A 22,120-nucleotide genomic window follows, 5' to 3' on the forward strand; every position below is an offset into this window, starting at 1 on the left:
ATCATTATTCTCGGTGTGGTAAAGCGGTGGGTTGAGAGGCTCTCTGGTGCTGTCTGTCTACCCGAATCAGGTCCTAATGATTTCTGGAGACTTCAACAAGGCTAGACAATAATATAAGCTAATTTATAAGAGTGTAATAAGTCATGATGTTTGCATTAATTGCAATTAGCTGAATGTTTTGGCTGGTGACACATCTGTCTATACAATAGCTTTTCTGTTGTTTTAACTAGGCAAATTGACAGTGAAGTCTGAGTTGTCGACTAGTTTTAGTGGTAGATAGGTGTTAATTAAGTGTTGTTTGGAAGAGCGACAAGCCTGTCTGTATAGTGTGACCTCAAACGTGTTTCTAAGACTATAACTAATGTTGAAGCTACTTCAAAAACAAGAGTTGGCCTAATTGTTATTAATCTAAGGTTTCAGCATTAATGAGTTATACCTCTTTCTTACTCTGCGAGGTCAATGTGAATTTGCAATACAAGGTAACATTATCCCCCAGGCTATTAATCGTGGCGCTCAAAACAGCCAAACGGGATTATACAGTAACAGTGCAGATGTGCAAAATTACGTCTTTCACTCTCGGTCCCTCCCTCTCCCCTCCAGAGGACGCCCCCCTCCCCACACACCCGATCCACCGCACCCCCCCACCTCCCATTTCTCCCTTCGCTGATTTGAATAGGGGGACTCTGCAGAGAGCAGCCTGAGCGTATCTGCGCTCTTTTGTTCAGTAGCACTTGGCTGCTGGGGAGGTGAGAATCGTTGTCGCTCTCCTCATTACTTTTCGTCTGCCTCTCTTCTCTTTGCGCGATAGGACGGACACCAGATACCCCGTTTTTGTGTTTTGGACCTCTCCAAAACGTTATTCGTTCTTTTTTCCAACTCTTTATGCGGTTTTGGTGCTGTTCGATGGCTCACCTCTGACTGTGGCTCGTGACTAACAGAACACCTGCCCCGAATCAGACCGACGTTTCTCTGAGGCCGCATCGCTCTACATTCCTGAGGACTTGACAGAGACACCAGAGCGGCTCACGGTCACCTCCTCCTAAAAGGTGAGAACAATGTGTATTACTGTTATTTAGCCTGTTCTAGTATATTACGATTTGTCTTTTTAGAGTCGCTTAATATGAAGCTGGAGAAACCGGTATCTTGGGTATCCGTCATTAATAAGGAGTAGGCTATATTCTATATTCACAAAGACAAAGCGAGGTATTTGTAAATACACTTTCTACCAATTAAATAAAAATTGCGCTATGCATGCGTTGAAGATGCTTATTTAGTTTTCCATGTGAACATTGGCATATCACTGTATAGTTTATTACACTCTTTTCCCCCCCGCTTTTATTCGATGCCTTTATTCTGGTCGAGTCTTAGCGATATCTCATTTGAATAACTAATTTGGCATCATGTATGAATTTCAGTTGTCATTTTATTCTGAATTGTTTTGCTTTTACATGCTTTAACCCTTTTTTAACCATGTTATAACATTTGTAGAATCCTTGTTGATACTATAATTAGCTACTCTTAACTAAGAAGAAAAGTGCATGCTTGACATCTGAATGATATCTGAAGAATGATACTTTTTTGTCCTCTTATGATCGGAACCAACTGTTATCATGTGTGATTCAATAATGTATCACTGCTTTGCGTGATATTGTAGTCTGCAAAGTAACAACCATCACCCCGGCAGGGGTGCGACAGAAAATGTGTTAAAGTGTTTAATGTGGGGGAATGTTTTAATAGCCTATCGGCTCTGTTATAAAGCCACTTAATTGTTGACGAGACAATTGGAAGGATATCGACCTTGACGAAACCAACAGGATGAGAATCTGAGCAGCCTTTTTCGGTTTCTCAGGGAGAGTAGCAGGCGGAGGAAGGATGTATTGTATATGATGTGAATTCGACAAGAAGCGAGCCCTTTCAGTAAATCCTGAAGCAACCACAGCCAGCTAGCCGAGAGAGGGAACACATGACGTTATCTTTGATGGCACTCTGTCAAACAATGCATGTGTTTTTATACTTTCTGCTCTCTGAAAACTAACAACTCCTGTTCACACTAATGAAAGTGCACGGTCAAACGCTGGTGGAGGCTGTTGCGTCAGTCTGCGATATGCTTTTGAATCGGACAAAGATAGATGATGCTGCTGAACAGCGTACATGTGTATGTGTATTTTCATTGTTTTATTTTCAAAGCGAGTCGTCGGAGATGTTCAGATGAGCCCCAGCGAAATTTAGCACGGATTCCAACCAGGACTTCGTGAAACAATAATCTCTCTCTTATCTCTGCTCCACTTCTCTCTGTGCATGCATGTGTGTGAGCTTGCCGATTCCACCAGGGTAGAAACTGTTATGCCCATCCATGTGTTTGTGTGTGGCCTTGCCAAAACTCTGAGACAGGCGGGCTGATGGATTGGAAAACGGAAAAGGTAGGCTTGGCTCACAAGGCTGTTGCATAGTGACATGGGGGAGATTAAAAAAAAACGCCTCAACAGCTGCATGGTTCATTATTTGAACTTGTTTCCCTTCACATGGTTGAGCAGTCATGTGTGTGTATGTGTGCACCTGGAAAAGCGGTCCCTCCTGTCACTGACCAGTGTTGGAGACCACCTGGGTTCCCTGGCTGGCACCTGTGTAAATGGAATGCTCCCCAAACAAAGGTGATCAGCTCTAATCCTGTTAGTGGGAGAGGCTCCCCCCTCTCTCTCTTTCTCTCTTAGCCTCTCTCTCCCTCCACCCTTCTCTCAGTCTCTCTCTCCAATGCTCTCTCTCTCTCTCCCCCCCTCTCTGTGACCCCCCTCCCTTCTCTCTCGATCAGTCTCTCTTCTTTTCTCCAGGTTCAAAGGCTAGCTCACTGACACCACTAAACTAATCTCAATAGAGGTGTTCTGTGGCACTGCCAATTTGGTTGCTGTTCCATTTTTCTTCTTTTCACGAGGCACAACAGAGGCACAATATCCCATCAGAGAGTTAGTTGCACACTGCTCCCCGATGGCTGTTTTCCAATGATACTGACGAGGGCCAAAAACAGCTCGTAAATGTTGTCATCACAAGTGGCTGAAAAACAGATTGGGGAGAATTCAGAGTATTCTCTGCTTTTGCATGGGTTGACTCGCAATGTCTTTAAATAATGTGCCTCCCTGCTCGGCTGCACACAGCTTAGCACCGACACGTGTAGGGAGCGACATGAACACCGATAATTCAATTTTGCACTTGAGTAGTATCCAAGCCAATGAAAGAAAGCGTGGATTTTCGGAGGTTTCTGTAAATTAATATTCACTTAATTAAGCAGCCACTGTCTGTTGAATGAACAAAATCATTCCTGAAGTTTTTCTACAGAACTTGAGGAACAGCAGGTTATCCGGATGTCTGCAGAGGGTTCAGATGGCCAATAGTTCCAGACAGTATTCCTGCTGAAAGCAATACCCCATTCATACATGCAGTGCGATTTGTAAGTGTATGTCTGCATGCTCATGCATGTGTATGAATCCCACTGACTGGGGTCTGCTTTGGCTTTTTGCCAGAATCCCAGGGATGTTTTATCACCTTAATGAACCTGGTGTTTCTGCTTTGATTGACAGCTCAGGAGAATCTTCGGCTGTTCTGAAGCCTCTGGCCTGGCAGAGCAGAGCAGTACTGAGCTGTAGCAGGATGTAGGCTCTCATCTGGCATTAGCAATGCTTTGGCATTAGCCACATTGGCTAACCACAGTGTCGGGCTGCAGTCATGGCTAACTGCATGCAGACAAAGGCGAGCAGCAGCTCTCAGCAGAAACAGCTTGTGAATATTCATCGGAGGAACAGACCATGAATGCATAATTCAATGTGGGCATTTTGCCTATTAAACACCATAAATAATCAATTACATCTGGTAACAGTTTTTGTCAAATTTTAAATGGGGGGCACAAAGGAGCTACTTGGGGATTTAATATCTTTTCCCCCTTCCTTTTTTGTTGATCATTTTGGTTGGATGCATCCTTTGTTAGTAATATGGCTCAGGTGGCGAATGAAATGGTCTGTGTGTTGTCCAGGTTGGAATTGAATTGTGATTCAGACTCTGAAACCGATATGGGAAGAATACTTGCTTTTTATTTCACCAATTTGCCAGTGGGTTCTTATCTGGAACATTTAATCCTCACACAGAGAGACCAACCTCCCCAGGGGCTCTGTAATGTAGGAGACTGCCGTTTTTTCAGCACTGGAAAGCTCCAGGACCAACGCTGTCATTGTCGCCGATGCTTCCTCAAGCAAAGCAGAATCTGTTACTGCTAAATTAGACAAGAGTAGCTACAAAGGAATAGAGAGAGCGATATTCTGTAAGGTTGGAACACAGAATGGAACCACTCCAGACTCTCTCTTCCACTTCTTCATTACTGAAGGACATGACGTGGTTGTGGATGGCACCGCGACAGAGGGCTGGGCTCCCATCCCTGGTATGTCCTGCCATCCGACAGACTCTGATAAGCCTTTAAACAGAGAACACTTGTCAAAGGTACAGATGAGTGAGGCATTCTTTCATTTCTTCAGAGCAGCTAGTTCCCGGAGGAGCTGTATGTTTTGTGAGTGGGTTGAGTCGGGTTATGTTTTGATGTATGGGGAAAAACCTGGAGGTCTGATACATATTTTTGAAGACAGAGAAGAAAAACGGAGAAGTAGAACAGAGAGCCACAGAAGGAGAAACATAAGCTCTTCAAGCCCACATTACAGATAATGATTCCTGAAGCTCTCTGCCTGCCACCGTCCCCCTGACTGCAGGTATTTATGAAGCCCAGAGTCTGTCTGATAGCTATTAGAAACCCAACTCTTATCATATATCTGCCTTATCTGAGTCTGGGGGGAGACCAAGACGAATCGCGTCGGATTTCTGGAAGAATGGAAAGTAATCTAATTCATTTAATTCAAATCCCTCTCGGACCCCGGTTGTGGCACCTCTGAATTTCTATTTGGCGGTTTTGTGAATGCAATATGCCTGTTCACTATCGGCTTGTGCTGCTATTGATATTAGTTATTAGTTTGCAGGCGACAATGAGATTTCTCCCCTTGTGTAATTCAAAGAGATGCTCATTAACATGTTAAAAAGATACTGAAAGCTTTATGCGGCTTGCCTTGGTGAATAATTTCTCTTAAATGTGGTGCCTTCAAAAAGCAGTAGGGGTGTTTTGTTCTGCATAGAAAATGTAATTCAGTTTTCATATTTCCCAGAGAAAAAAAATAATAAATAAATTATCCTCTTTCTCTGTGTGCCTTACTGAAGGCAAAAGCTCAGAAGCTCATGTACAGTATCTTGATATTTTGTTCTAATACAATATGCACCATTATTATTTTCTTATGTCTACAGACTGATATTCTCACATACAAGATACACACTGAGATCAGGCTGATCCTCTATATTGTGCTACTCTGTTATAGTGCCCTGTGGCAGTTTTCTGACCTGTATTCAGGTATATTTAGTGTTTTGCTGTAATTGGTGGATTTGCAGCAAGGGTTGGAAAGGAAATGATTTTGCAATCGTTTAATTCTGAACAGAACCATTATTTTTTTGTTCCATTTCACTGTTCCGACCAGAAAAATAAAGTTCTGAACCGGTTCGACCCCAAAAAAGTAACAGTTTATATCATACCTTTTGTGTTCCTTTTTTAACCCCTGAAATCATTTTTTTTTTTTTACATTTAGGTCAACATTAAATTACTACACCATTCAGTGCGGATAGAGCAGTTTGCTATGGAGCGGGCAAGCTATTTACATGCATTGGACAGACAAGTGTAGGGCGTGAGATGCGACTGAAATTTTGCGGGTGGGGAGAGAGCTAGAGAGGATGGAAGAGGAGGCTTGGCTTGAAGCGCTGGGCATCTTGTTATGACGTGCATTATCTGAATTAGGCCCTCAGAATTATACCTACAGAGGAGTGGCTTCTATGAAGGAACTTTGAATGTCTTTGAACTTCAGAAAGTTGGCTTAACGTTGGACCAGCTAACTAGCTAGCTAGCTAACAAGCTTGTGTGTGCAGAGTTAAAATTAAAAACAAGTCTTACCTTTTTGTAGTTAATAAATCCAATGTGAAACGTAATAACTATAGTATCCTTATCTAGCATTGACAAGGTTAATCCCTTCTTAGCTAATTAAATATCTTTATCCCTAATATCTGAATCACGCTTATAATGTCAGTAGGCTACTAGACTATGTCTTTGGAGGGGGAGGGTTCTACACATGCACACACACTGGGAAAGATTTCAGCTGGCAGGCAGGCAGACAATGGAATACGTTTTTGAGTGATGGTGTGAGGGCTTCGCATAGGCGCTTTGTTGCATTTTTTGAGGGACTGGAAAATAATCCCGGAACGTAAAAGCACGTTATTAACCGGTTCCCATGCTTTTAAACAGTATAGATCACTTTTGTTCGTGGTTCTGATTCTGTTTCTGGAAAAATGTCATTATTTTCCAGTTTTTGGTTCTGTTCTCTGAACTGATTCCAACCTCTGATTTGCAGGCTCTGTAGCGGAAGTTACCTGTCTGATATCAACAAAGCATCTCCTGTAGTGAGGGGATACTGGAATCTGCTGAGCTGAGCAGAATGAGCTACAGCAGCTTAGGCAGGGCAAGGTTAAAGCCCACTTCCTCTGTTGCAGTTACACACACACACACACTCACACTCACACTCACACTCACACTCACACTCACACTCATACTCATACTCATACTCATACTCATACTCATACTCATACTCACACTCACACTCTCTCACACACACACACACACACACACACACACACACACACACACACACACACACACACACAGTTCCAGGTGGTTAATGGCTGTCCTCTGGTGTGGCCAGGAGGGGCCTCCAGTCCTACTTTGATACTTCATCCACTCTATACCCTGGAGGGAGAAAGTCAAATGATAACTCCGGCCGTTTGATTCAATGCTGAACTCTCAATTTGATGAGTTTATAGCAAGTCAAATGTCCCACCAATAGACTTTGCAGTCGCTCTGCAGTCATTAATGAGATTGTCAATGCCCCACTAGAGTGGTTTTGCATGGAGGGAGTGGGACCCATTATTCTCCTTTAGATTTGTGAGATTCTCTGTTCAATTTACTCACTTATGAAAGTGAGTGCAGAAAAGAGATGGAGAGGAATAAAGAGAGAGAGGGAGTTTTCTCCAGTCAGGGTTGTGTTTAGGAGCGAAGCTTGTTTCCTAAATGGAGGGTAGTACCTAATGTACCAATAGTTGTCATGTTAGTGATGGGAAAATTGCACTTTGAAAATGTAATTTCTTTTCACATTGCAATTGCTGTGTCTTGGCAACAGAGTACAAATAGGCACATATCAAAACCCATTTGTTTGCCGCGTTGCCATTTCAAGAAAGAAACATCAGCAAGTCAGTAACTCAGAAGAACATTGAGGTTGACTTTTTATAGACTAAAGAGATTAAATGTATCAGAGTTTGTGTATATAAAACCCCCCCACACACACACATCAGGACATTCTGGTCCTGATAATGAAGAAAAACACTTGTTTCTTTGTGTTGTCTCAGTGATGCATTTGCAACATTTTAGACTCCGGGTTGTTAAACAATTAGCATTTAGCCATGTTACACAAAATCTCTGCAGGCAACTTCTCCTAAGTGATTTGAATTGCTTTTCCATTTTGTTTGCCACATTTACACTTTAGACTGATGGGCTTGTAACCAATTCCCTTCTGTAATTAACTGTCATCCTACAGAATAAATAGAGGAGGAGAAATGCAGAAAGTAAGAGAGAGAGAGAGACTAAATACTTCAGTACCGAGATGCGGCTGTTTCTGTTTGCTGTGATTTGCAAGGATAATATTATTCTTGCAAGGATAATATGTTATCTAGCAGAGACTATATGGACCAAAGTTTGTGTGTCCGTATGTGTTCGTGTGTCTGTGTGTGTGCGTGCATACTTATGTGTGTGTATTTCACAAAAGTGTGTATGTCAGCATCAGAATAAGTGTTGCCCCATGCCAACCCATCCATGCCCCCACTCTCCCTGCGCCCCTCTCGGCCCCCCTACCCTCTACCCGTGTGTGTGTCCCTGTGAGCACGTCTCTCCCCTGGCAGGCCGCCTGTCTGGTATCATGGCCTCTGTCTCCTCATCTGTAATTAACAGGCTTTAATGTCTTTCTGTATGTCTGCTGGAACCACCTCTGATCAACAGGGGCTGTCCAGGGGCCTTACGATTAATCTGGCAGCTGCTCACACACACACACACACATACACATACACACACACACACACACACACACACACACACTGACGCGAAGCGTGGGGGCTGCCCCGACAGCCCGCTCTCTGTTCAAATAGATCTGAGAACTTTCCCAGTGATGGATGGCTCTTTTCTCTACAGCACTATTAGCTGGGCCGTTAGTCACTGGCTGCTGTCACTAGAGTCACTAGGGCTACAAAACCAGACCAGTAGGAGCGTTAAGGCAGCCCTGCGCTGTAGCCGCTCAAATTGATCCGACCAACTAGAGTACTGTCCAATCCTCTAATGAAAAGATCAGACAAGAGAGAAAGGGTTTGATATTGAATCCTCAGTCTGCTGCATCCAGCGTTAAAGGCTTAATGGCGTCAAAATGGTTCCTTGTTTATTTTTTCTTTTGTCCCTTTCCTTTAATGTGTCCAAGCCCCATCACCACCACTCTCCCTCCCCCAGCCTTTCCTCTCTCCTCTATCCACAGGCTTAACCACTGTTCCGTGAGCAGCAGGCGACTGGCGGAGCCCTAATTGGGCGTCAGCTTGCGTGACCTTCATTGTTTTGACAGATGCTGATCAGACGCAGGCAGCGCTTCTCTCCTCAACACGCCAGCGAGGACCAGAGGACAGCATGGAGGAGAGCCATTAGCTGGCTGGCTTCTCTGGGCTTCTGAAGGGGTCAGGCTTGGGGCTATCACTGTGTGTCTACCATTGTGGAATGGTGTTTTGCACTCGCCTCCATGGTCTTGAATGAAAAAGTGCTGGAATGGAGAAGACAGGCAGATCACTTGAGCACGTCTGATGTAAACGCAGAGATACGTTAAGATACTGAATGATTTGCCATTGCTCAATTAGTATTCAGCCCCTTGCATGCAGCCTTTTCTCAGAGGAGATGAAGAAATGCACCTGCACTGTGGTCATACAGGCTCCCCTGTGATTTATTAAGACAACATTGCTTCAGACCACAGTGGTTGGCAACGTGAAAGAAGTGTCGTTATGGAGCTGAATGTGCAGGTCCCTCTGCTGCTCTGCACTGGCTTTAAGACATTAGAGTGGGCAGATGCAGGATGCAGATTGTGATTGTGATTGTTTTCTCCAGACTCCAGCACTAATATCAGTACCTCATCATGGCTCTCTCATCAGTCCAATCCAAATGATGAAACATGAGCTTCCTCCCGTCACTGTGTCTCAAAGACCCCTTAATTAGCATCTTCACAGCAACAAAAACACCAAGCCGGCCCCCCTCCTCCCCTCCCTCTCTCCCTTCAGTTTTAATACCAGACATCTAGGTCAAAATGGCACTCAAAGTGGCGTTTAGTGTCGGTGCTCGATCCGTCGCAATCACAGGGTTTGATTACGCTATCCCGTATTCCTCATCAGGACAGCAGGATCATTGTAGAATAGATGCTCATCACATCGCCCGGCTGCAATCAAAGCATTGTCATGTGTTATATATCAAACAGTCTTTAATTGGCCACTCTCACTCTATGATCGACCAGCGCCACGATTGCAGAAGCTGTCTTAATGAATGATGCCGTATAAATCTAGCCTGGTCCCAGAACTGTTTGTGCTGTTTTGCCAACTCCTACGTTCATTATCACGCCAATGACCATAGGGGTTGGCAAGACAGCAGAAACAGATCTGAGACCAGGCTAGCTCGTATCCAGTAGGAAGTGTAAATGTAGCTGGCCTGGTCCTGGGCAGGCCATAGCTGTATCTCCCTGCAGTGTCTTGGCCTAGCTAATGCCAGCTCACTCTGTCATATAGATGCATTGGACTGTCAGCTCCAGTTCCTATGGGATCTAGTCTTTGCATTGGCGGGTAGATAAATGATGTGTTTGCTTTCCTGTGGCAGCGCAGTGATTCTGATAGGGCAATAGGCCCGGCCTCTGGGACCGCTCGGCTGTCTCTTATTCACCGCTCCGCTCGTCTGCTCCAACATTGGGTCGGGATGGGGGGAAGGGGTCACGGGGTCAAGATGATCAGACAGAGAACGGCTGAACTCTTGTGCCGCAGCGAACTCCTTTGCACCAGCCACACATGACGAAAACTACTTGTCAATGTTTTTCCGTCCGAGACCTAACAGCGTTAAAAGTTTGTGCAAATTAGTATGTCAGCATATATTCCAGATGTTTCTGTCCATCCTGCCCAATGGATTCCTGCCCAAGGAGGAGATGGATGGAGGGATGGTCCGCTTCGTCACGTTTTTGAGACTTCAAAACTTCTGAAGGGTTGGCGTTAATTCAGAGACAGTTTCTTCTTCAGAAGAAGATTGGCATTCTTGTGTCCTTCTCCTTGCAACGCCAATCCTCCCATGCATCCGTCCCTCAATATTTCCCTCCCATCCATTTCAATCAAGTCTGCTTCCCGTTCGTTAACTTCACAAGCGTCACACCAACTCTCCCACTCTGAATTAAACAGTAAACATTGTTTGATGAGTTAGCTAAATTACTTCTCCAAAACGTAGTCTGGCATAGCAAGGGGGCTGGGGAACAACGACTGCTTTGTGTCTCATCCGGTAAACACTATGATCCACAGTTGGATGATGAGGTCCCCACGGTTGAGTCATAATGGCTCCATCCCTGTGAGTCCATGCCTTTGATTAGTCCATAATGATGCTGTATGTACATCGGAAATGGCACCCTATAGTGCATTATGTGCCCTGGTCAAAAGTAGTGCCTAATAGGGTATTGTGGATGATGGGATCTGGTCAAAAGTAGTGCTCTAGAGAATAAGGTGTCATCCATAGAGTGTACTCTGTATAAGTGATAAGGTGAAGCCGTATGGGGAGGCAGGCTCCATTATCCTCATTAATTATACAAAGCGTGTCCAACAACTTTGTTTATAAATAAATAACAGGTCTGTTATGAGCTCATAAAGCTAACTTGAGACCCCCACTGTGTTTAGTTCTGTTGTTTTCCCTTTAGCGCACTCCCTTTAAAGAACATTTTAAATGGCGGTATTTTCCCTTTTGTTTATTCCATCCATTGTATTGACTGAAAATGCTAATTGAGTGGAACTTTAGAAGGTTTTGGACCTTAGCTTGTTGTAATAGTGTTTGGGAACTGTTGGAGCAGAGATGAAAAAAGAACACATATTTAATCAATATGGTTTTGAATTGAATTTGAGTATTTTCGAAATGAATTGTTTCTGAATCATTTTTGTATTCTCTTGGTGGGAGCTCCCTGTTGAGGCACTATAGCATTTTTCAATTTAGCCGCTCTCCTGGCCACATTACCTGCTCCGTGGGCTAGCAAACCTCTCCTTTCTCTTCCAGTTTGTTGCTCGTTCCCTCATCCCCTCCCTCCCTCCCTCCTTCCCTCCTCTCTTCCTCCCGCCAGACAGCCGCCTGCACTGCAGTTGGTGGGACAGCAGTGGCAGGGGATGGGGAAAGGAAACATTATTAGGAATTAATTGGGCATGTGTGAGGCATCCATTAAAAGCAGGCTGGGCCCACGCCGTGCAGGAACAGTTGGCTCCGGTGACAGGACTGCATCCATCAGACCTGTACTAGCAGGATACTAGCAGGATGCTTCCATGGTTCCAGCTCCAGCACCACACTCCCTCCCTCTGCACCCCAATACAGAGACACACCGAGGGGCTGAAGTTGAGTCAGGCTGCCTGGGGCTTTGATGGTCTGTTGGGACATTAGTAAAGTTTCTTCTGCATCTGAGCTCACTGACAAACCGAAAAACTGCAGGCGGCAGGTATATGGAGAGATGGAGAGGAAACTAAACGAGAACGAGGCGTGCTAGCCCAGGTATAAATGGGTGTTTGAGAGTTTTTACTCTTCGTTATATCTTGGCTTCCTTGTTTAGTCACTTTCTCTCGCTGCTGGAGAAAGCCAATACTCTTTTCTCAGTCAATCCATCTGTTTATCAATAAGACTTTATAAGCACTGTATCAAGAGGGGTAGTCGATGAATTTCTGACTGCCGTATATATCGACTGGTTCCCCGTTAGTAATGCCAGGCCCCATGTGGAAGGGGCTGAGGTTAACACCACAAATCAAGCTAATTAATTGCCCCAATTTAGTCATTAAGACTGAGTTGGAACTGAAAGCTGACACCTGCGAGGCTGCAGAGAGATCCAGGGAATTCACGGTTGCATTCACTAGGCACCAAACGGAAGAAAACAGACATGTAACAGGGAGGGACTACCTGATCTTGTCCAATAAGAAAGCTTGCTTTTGTTTTCCGTTGCAAAATGTTTTTCTACGGTGTGCACTAATGAATACAACCCAATAGAGTAAAGTTGCATTCAATGTGTTTGGTATCATCACAGAAGATACACATGTGAGATGTCATGCATAGAATGTCACTATTACAGAGGCTGATATGCAGACACAGAATGAAGTGTGTTAGGTGATGTTAGCTGATGCTGTCTCTGAGCTCTCTCTCCAGTGATAACACCTTCTGCTCCAGATTAGGGAAGATGTGGGCCCCGTGTAGCTCAGTTGGTAGAGCATGGCCCTTGCAATGCCAGGGTTGTGGGTTTGATTCCCACAGGGGGCCAGTATGAAAATAATAACAAATAATAACAAATAAATAATAATAAGAGCGTCTGCTAAATGACAAAAATGTAAATGTGCCAGGATGGAATACGATGTATAGGAGGGTGTGTGTGCTGTAGATTATTTAAAAGTATGTGGATGATTTGGGCTGCGGAGAAGGGTGTGATATAGGGGGTGTGGAGTGTGAGATAGGGGGAGGGTGGCACCTTGGGCTCTGCCAGTGCTGACTGGAGGTGTGTGGGGGTATAAGGGGGATAGAGAGAAATGGGGAGAGAGGGGTAGCATAGAGGGTTGAGAGGGCAAAGAGGTGAGTTTGTTGAGCGAGAGAGAGACCTTCACAGCAGAGAGAGAGAGAGACTTTCACAGCAGAGAGAGAGAGAGAGAGACCTTCACAGCAGACAGAGAGAGTGTTCTGTTTCGGAGCACAATCAGTGGTGCCTTAACAGAGAAATGGGCCGGGCCTAGCCCCTCTGTCTCTAGGTGTTGTTTGCAATCAGTCCTCCTGGTACTGATGGTTCGCAGGAAGCTGCCCTCCCTCCCTATCTGATGAGATAGGGCTGATAAAGATAAGAAAGATGGCGCCCTTAACTCTTCTTCTCTTCCTCTCATCCACGCTCTCTTCCTCCTGTCCTCGAGTGAGGAGGACAATTATAGGATGGAGAAGGTTATGTTGGCATGTCAACACACTCTCTATGAGATTGAAATTAGCCTCCCCTCTCTCATTCGTCACAGGCCTGTACATCTTCTGTACTAGGACGCTTAACGCCTGAAACCATCACCACTGTGTTTGCTGGGCACTTATTTGGAGTGTCACACAAAAAAGGCATTAGCACTGTAGGGGCAGGTCAGATTGATTGTAAACACAAAGAATGAAGGGCCCTCATCATAATGTGGCCGGCCATCGCTCTTGTTGTTGGGGACATGTTGTACCATTAATATTAATGGGGGTGTCTGCCCTATCCTGCCTCTGTTGTTAGTAATTGCAGCCTATTAATCAATTTATGCCAGCTGAGGACACAGTGGTTCAAAACACTTCCATCCGGCTGGCTGGGGCCTTGATACATGATACATTACTGGGATTATAGAGCTGCGTTGGTTTCAATAACACTCTAATACTCAAAGACTATGGGTATGCCATGACAATGCAATGGTATGCAATTTAATTAATATTTCAACTAGATACAGTAAGTCATTGAGAACGATAACTTTTTTGGATGACGGCATGGCCAAGTGGAATACATGAAAATGTAGGTGTCATTAAAAAAGGTAGAACTCTGAACTGCAGGAAAATAATCTGTTGATTGCTTGTTTGTTTCATGTTTAGATTCTTACCTTATCAAGTACCATGGAGCTATATGAGTATCAATGTTTTGTGGAGGGTTATTATGTTTGCAGCTCGATACTCTATCGATCCCAGAACTTGCTGTTTTGGTCTTATAAAATGCCAAAATAATTCAAAAAATACATTTCCAAAGATACAGTTTGGTAGCACGGGCTCATGAATCCAAAATTCGCTTAAGGAGTGCAGTGGAATTTATCAAGACCCTCTCTAGACACATTCTCAGGAATAAAGTAAAGTCTTTGAAATGTTATTACATTTACAGGCAGTCCTTACTGGCAAATGCTGTAATTTAGATACAATACAGCAACAATGGAGACTAAATCATTCCTTTGCTTTATATTCATTGGCTGTTAAATCCAGTTTAATTCTACGCTGTGGTATTTTACTACAGACTAATAAGATCTTTACTGCCGATCCTCATTTTTCATGGTCCTCTGTTATACAGTCTCATATTAATCCTTGTCTTTAGACTTACAAAGGTGGAAGCGAAGAACTGCAGAGGAAATGATGAAGTTAGGGCATTGAACTATAACAGCAGTTCATAATTGAAATGAAATAACCATTCAACAATATTACATCATTATGATGCCCCGACTCCATTTTGACATGAAATCCTATGTTATCTGTAGCATACATGGCATGTAAGGATGCATAATATTAATTGCCTGTACAGTGAGGGGGAAAAAAGTATTTGATCCCCTGCTGATTTTATACGTTTGCCCACTGACAAAGAAATGATCAGTCTATAATTTTAATGGTAGGTTTATTTGAACAGTGAGAAGGTCCTCTGTAGCTCAGCTGGTAGAGCACGGCGCTTGTAACGCCAAGGTAGTGGGTTCGATCCCCGGGACCACCCATACACAAAAAAATAATAATGTATACACGCATGACTGTAAGTCGCTTTCGATAAAAGCGTCTGCTAAATGGCATATTATATTATTATTAGAAGTAAAAAAATCCAGAAAAACCCATGTCAAAAATGTTATAAATTGATTTGCATTTTAATGAGGGAAATAAGTGTTTGACCCCTCTGCAAAACATGACTTAGTACTTGGTGGCAAAACCCTTGTTGGCAATCACAGAGGTCAGACGTTTCTTGTAGTTGGCCACCAGGTTTGCACACATCTCAGGAGGGATTTTGTCCCACTCCTCTTTGCAGATCTTCTCCAAGTCATTAAGGTTTCGAGGCTGACGTTTAGCAACTCGAACCTTCAGCTCCCTCCACAGATTTTCTATGGGATTAAGGTCTGGAGACTGGCTAGGCCACTCCAGGACCTTAATCTGCTTCTTCTTGAGCCACTCCTTTGTTGCCTTGGCTGTGTGTTTTGAGTAATTGTCATGCTGGAATACCCATCCACGACCCAATTTCAATGCCCTGGCTGAGAGGAGGTTCTCACCCAAGATTTGACGGTACATGGCCCCGTCCATCGTCCCTTTGATGCGGTGAAGTTGTCCTGTCCCCTTAGCAGCAAAACACCCCCAAAGCATAATGTTTCCACCTCCATGTTTGACGGTGGGGATGGTGTTCTTGGGGTCATAGGCAGAATTCCTCCTCCTCCAAACACGGTGAGTTGAGTTGATGCCAAAGAGCTCGATTTTGGTCTCATCTGACCACAACACTTTCACCCAGTTCTCCTCTGAATCATTCAGATGTTCATTGGCAAACTTCAGACGGGCCTGTATATGTGCTTTCTTGAGCAGGGGGACCTTGCGGGCGCTGCAGGATTTCAGTCCTTCATGGCGTAGTGTGTTACCAATTGTTTTCTTGGTGACTATGGTCCCAGCTGCCTTGAGATCATTGACAAGATCCTCCCGTGTAGTTCTGGGCTGATTCTTCACCGTTCTCATGATCATTGCAACTCCACGAGGTGAGATCTTGCATGGAGCCCCAGGCCAAGGGAGATTGACAGTTATTTTGTGTTTCTTACATTTGCGAATAATCGCACCAACTGTTGTCACCTTCTCACCAAGCTGCTTGGCGATGGTCTTGTAGCCCATTCCAGCCTTGTGTAGGTCTACAATCTTGTCCCTGACATCCTTGGAGAGCTCTTTGGTCTTGGCCATGGTGGAGAGTTTGTAATCTGATTGATTGATTGCTTCTGTGGACAGGTGTCTTTTATACAGGTAACAAGCTGAGATTAGGAGCACTCCCTTTAAGAGTGTGCTCCTAATCTCAGCTCGTTACCTGTATAAAAGACACCTGGGAGCCAGAAATCTTTCTGATTGAGAGGTGGTCAAATACTTATTTCCCTCATTCAAATGCAAATCAATTTATAACATTTTTGACATGCGTTTTTCTGGATTATTTTGTTGTTATTCTGTCTCTCACTGTTCAAATAAACCTACCTGTCAAAGCGACGTGTAGGCGAAGTCAGGAGCAGGACACCGAGCTACTGGCAGATACTTTACTGGATACAGTGCAAATCCAAAGTACAAAGGTAACCTCACACAGAGAGGAACGATACAACCCGCACACATGGGCAACTGCCGAAAAGACCAAAACAATTACGCACAATACACAATGAGAAACAGAGGGTTATAAATGGAACACAATAAAACATAATGGGAAACAGGTGTAAACAATAAAGACCAAACAAGACAAACACCGAAACATAGATCGGCAGCAGCTAGTACTCCGGGGACGACGAACGCCGAAGCCTGCCCGAGCAAGGAGGAGGAGCAGCCTCGGCTGAATCCGTGACACTACCATTAAAATTATATACTGATCATGTCTTTGTCAGTGGGCAAACATACAAAATCAGCAGGGGATCAAATACTTTTTTCCCTCACTGTATACAGGATCCAATTTATCCCACCAGCACCTACAGTACCTCTCCCTGAGACCACAGCAAGGCTGGCTAGATGATCAACATGCCGGAGATTGCATCAGTTTTGTCACTAATTATTTCATGCCATCGTTTGAACTGTCTGTTGAAATGCAATTACCCGGGAGCCTGTGTAGTTTACAAGATGGGGGTGGTAAAGGAGGGATGAGGGAGAAAGGATGGGTAATACTGTACTGTGATATCTGGAGCATTACTCTGGGAGAGAAAGAGAGCAGGGAAAAATAGGATAGAAATCCCTGTTGATTCTTTGGCTTTCGTTTGCCACATTCTATGGCTCCCTTTGTCAGAATGATACTATGGACATTGATGGTGTTAATGATACTAAGGAATTACTATGAGCAGTCAGACTGTCAAAAATTGTACGTTGAACATTCAGATGGTTGAATGTAAAAATACCAGTTGCCGATTCCATGCCAACATTTTTGGCAGTTTTTATAACCCGAATGCTTTTTATTCGATTGCTTTGGTGGCTTAGTGAATGCTTATGACATATAACCAACCACAGAACCACAGCAGAGGGAGAACTTTATGAAAAATACCTTTTGTGAATCACCAAGTATTTTGTGTCATGGTCCTTCTGCAGTTTACATTACCCATACCTATCATCCTTTCCCACACTAATTTAAAGCTGCAATACGTACCTTTTGGGGCGACCCGACCAAATTCACATAGTCCTCAGAGCATGCGCAGACCAGCTGGCTGGTGTGTTTACGGACATATTCAATATCTCACTTTCCCAGTCTGCTGTTCCCACATGCTTCAAGATGGCCACCATTGTTCCTGTACCCAAGAAAGCAAAGGTAACTGAACTAAATGACTATCGCCCCGTAGCACTCACATCTGTCATTATGAAGTGCTTTGAGAGACTAGTCAAGGATCATATCACCTCTACCTTACCTGCCGCCCTAGACCCACTTCAATTTGCTTACCGCCCCAATAGATCCACAGATGATGCAATCGCCATCACACAGCACACTGCCCTATCCCATCTCGACAAGAGGAATACCTATGTAAGAATGCTGTTCATTGACTATAGCTCAGCATTCAACACCATAGTACCCTCCAAACTCATCATTAAGCTCGAGGCCCTGGGTCTGAACCCCGCCCTGTGCAACTGGGTCCTGGACTTCCTGACGGGCCGCCCCCAGGTGGTGAAGGTCTGAAACAACATCTCCACTTCGCTGATCCTCAACACTGGGGCCCCACAAGGGTGCATGCTCAGCCCCTTCCTGTATTCCCTGTTCACCCATGACTGCGTGGCCAAGCACACCTCCAACTCAATCATCAAGTTTGCAGACGACACAGCAGTAGTAGGCTTGATTACCAACAATGACGAGACCGCCTACAGGGAGGAGGTGAGGGCTCTGGGAGTGTGGTGCCAGGAAAATAACCTCTCACTCAACATCAACAAAACAAAGGAGATGATCGTGGACTTCAGGAAACAGTAGAGGGTGCACCCCCCTACCCACATCGACGGGACCGCAGTGGAGAAGGTGGAAAGCTTCAAGTTCCTTGGCGTACACATCACTGACAAACTGAAATGGTCCACCCACGCAGACAGTTTGGTGAAGAGGGCGCAACAGAGCCTCTTCAACCTCAGGAGGCTGAAGAAATTTGGCTTGGCACCTAAAATCCTCGCAAACTTTTACAGATGCACAATTGAGAGCATCCTGTCGGGCTGTATCACCGCCTCCAAGACACCTACAGCACCCGATGTCACAGGAAGGCCAAAAAGATCATCAAGGACATCAACCACCGAGCCACTGTCTGTTCACCCCGCTATCATCCAGAAGGCAAGGTCAATACAGGTGCATCAAAGCTGGGACGGAGAGAATGAAAAACAGCTTCTATCTCAAGGCCATCACTGTTAAATAGCCATCACTAGCACATTAGAGGCTGCTGCTGCCTATTGAAATCACTGGCCACTTTAAGAAATGGAACACTAGTCCCTTTAATAATGTTTACATATATTGCACTACTCATCTCATACGTATATACTGTATTCTATTCTATAATATTGTACTGTATCTTAGTCCATGCCGCTCTGTCATTGCTTGTCCATATATGCAAAAACCTCTGAAGCTGGAGACACTTATCTCCCTAACTAACTTTAAGCATCAGTTGTCAGAGCAGCTTACCGATCACTGCCCCTGTACACAGCCCATCTGTAATTAGACCACCCAACTACCTCATCCCCATATTGTTATTTACATTGTTATTTATTTTGCTCATTTGCACCCCAGTATCTCTATTTGCACATCATCTTCTGCACATCTATCACTCCAGTGTTAATACTAAATTGTCATTATTTTGCACTATGGCCTATTTATTGCCTTACCTCCATAACGTACTACATTTGCACACACTGTATATAGATTTTCTATTGTGTTATTGACTGTACATTTTGTTTTTGTTTATTCCATATGTAACTCTGTGTTGTTGTTGTTTTTAATCGCACTGCTTTGCTTTATCTTGGCCAGGTCGCAGTTGTAAATAAAAACTTGTTCTCAACTGGCTTACCTGGTTAAATAAAGGTGAAATAAAAATAAAAATGTATATATTCTTAAATTCCATTCCTTAATTAAATTTGTGTGTATTGGGTATATGTTGTGAAATTGTTAGATATTACTTGTTAGATATCACTGCACTGTCGGAGCTAGAAGCACAAGTATTTTGCTACACCTGCAATAACATCTGCTAAACACATGTATGTGACAAATACCATTTGATTTGATTTGATTTTAAAAGGCACGATTCAGCTGTAGCTTTCTCTGTGAAATGAGTTTTCTGACCTCAACATTTGAAGGCTGGGAGATGTCCCTCTCTGCCTGGCAGCTAGGGCCACAGATAAATAAGTAAATTAACTTTGACCTAAAGGAGAAGCCATCCATTCTGATTTTCCAAACGAGTCTGTGCCTCTGAATCAATATGGCCGGGGGAACCCATTCTGTCTCTATTTCAGACAACAGAGAGACCATCACCGAGCCAAAACATTTACATTGCACTCCCATTGCCACAGTGTTTCTCTTTCTTTTTCTCTAGTCTCTTTTTCTCTCTCTTTTTTCTTTTTCTCTCTTTCTGTAACTCATCCTCCCTCACCTCTCTTAATCTCCCCCCTCCCGCTCTCTCCTCTCCCACTCTCTTTCATTATCTGTCTCTCACACATTTCTTTCCCCCTCTATTTCTTTCACTCCCTCCACTATCTCCTTCCTTCTCTCCTCTGACACCTCCCAAACAACACTCCTCTACCTCTGTCACCTCTCTCCTTCTAACAGGATCCAGAAACATCTGTAGGCTTTCATGACTCATTAGCTGCTCTAAGTGTGATTATTTAATAAGCAGATGCACTTTAAAACAACCACCCAGGCTGAGCTCACACAGGCTTTTCTTAGTTTTTCTCAGTACTGTACCTCAGGTGAAAGAGTTTGACTTCCTGTGTTTGTGTGTCTCTCTCTCTCTTCTTCCAACTCTCCCTCTCACTCACTCACACACACTCACTCTCTTTCTCACACACACACACACACACACACACTTTCTTACACTACATTTCTAACTTTCACACTCTTTTCAACTTATTTTTACTCAGCATCTTTGATCCTCCTTCTCCCTCTCTTTCTTTACCACTCTCCCTCTTTCTCTTCTCTGTCTATCTGTCACATTTCTCTTCCAGAGCTCATCTCAACTATTGTGAGCGTGTCTCTGTTTGATGTGTCATTTCGCTCACGTCTGACAGGAAGACTGGAAGTCTCACCCCTTCTGCCATATCCTCTACATTCTCTCCTCTCTCCTTCACTGTTTCATTCCCACAATCCCTTCTTTATGGATCCGCCTTTGTTAGGATTATCGCTCTCTCTCTCTCCGATCTATCCTTCCATTCATACCTCTCTGTTACGGATACAGGTATCCTGTATTTTTGTGTGTTCCTACTCTTTCTGCCCTAATCACAGGTGTCCTGTATGTTCCTGATTGGTGGTCGTTGAGGTGTCTGCTGATTGGACCAATCAGTGAACATTCCTGTTAATTGCACCACCTGTTATTCGTTTGTTCAAATCACACATCCCATTTTTATAAAAACCAGACTTGTGTTTGTTGAGAGAGAGAGACTTTTTGCCATATGTGAGTATGGACACGGTGGTGTCCTGTGTGTTGTGTACGCACTAAGTTGTTGGTTACCCTATTGGTAACATTATTATAATATATTTCTTTACCTGAGTGTGGATACTGTTGTATCCGGTGTACTTATTTAATTGCTGAGTACCCTGTTTAGTAGCGTGGTGTGTTTCTGGGAAAAGGGGAGTTTAAGCTAGTTGCCCTTGGGCGTACATTACCCGTAGGAAGAAATCTGTCTATAAACACCAGTTAGACCTGAGCGGACCACCCACTGTATTTTTGTATGGTAGCAGTAGCCTAGCGGTTCTTCAGGCAGGCTAGATCAGTTTAGGGGGTTTTACACTATTGTTTCATTTCTTGGGTCCTGCTCAGCCCTTTTTCCCAAACCCTTACCGTGTGTTCATAAATAAACACTTTGTGTTTGACGGTAGTTCATGGTAGTTGTGTCTTATTTGTTCTCACTATTCCATGCCACACTTATAATTTACATGAATTTATGTTACGGGTCTCATGTCCATCCACCCTAGATGTTTAGAGCCACGGGGTTCGTAACATAAAGTGGGGGCTCGTCTGGGATCCTATCTATCCCATGCTACTCATGTAAATTAGTAGTGTCTGGTTCAGTGTTGAGCTTAGCAGCTGTAACTACCTGTTTTTTTTTGTGTTCAGTAGTCGACGGCTCGTGTTGCTAGTAGGATGGCTACTTTTGAGTTGGAGGCATTTTTGGAAAACCCTACGTGGGAGGTTTTTGATAATTGCCGTAGAGTGGATCTACAGGCTTTGGCTGACCACTTTTCTGTACCCATACCGAGGGGTTTAGTGAAAGCAGAAGTTAGGGAAGTAGTGTTAGCGATATTGTTAAACGAGCGAGTGCTTGAGTTACCGCCGCCTGAGTCTGCTGCTCCTGTAGGGGATGTGGTTGCTGTTCCTGTAAGCCCATCAGTGTCTGAGGACGAGGCTAAGGCTCCAGCCACATTGCCCCGTTATGACCCACTCTCCCCACTGACTGACAGTGATGCCAGGATGGATGTCCGCTCGACACGGCTCCAAATAGAGGCGGAAGAGCGGGCACAAATCAGGCAAGACAAGCTGGAGATGCGTA

At 44.2% G+C, this 22,120-nt stretch overlaps 1 protein-coding gene across 1 annotated transcript in view; it reads left to right on the forward strand.

The window, feature by feature from the left end:
• Positions 1-725: 725 nt before the first annotated feature.
• LOC121533575 (neurocan core protein) overlaps positions 726-22,120 on the forward strand; it is a 200,369-nt gene continuing 178,974 nt past the window's right edge. Inside the window, exon 1 of the mRNA XM_041839642.2 lies at positions 726-1,046. The gene's annotated coding sequence lies outside the window, so the exon portion shown is untranslated. The remainder of the gene's footprint in view (positions 1,047-22,120) is intronic.

This window comes from Coregonus clupeaformis, chromosome 20 (assembly GCF_020615455.1).
Source record: "Coregonus clupeaformis isolate EN_2021a chromosome 20, ASM2061545v1, whole genome shotgun sequence".
NCBI lineage: Eukaryota > Metazoa > Chordata > Actinopteri > Salmoniformes > Salmonidae > Coregonus > Coregonus clupeaformis.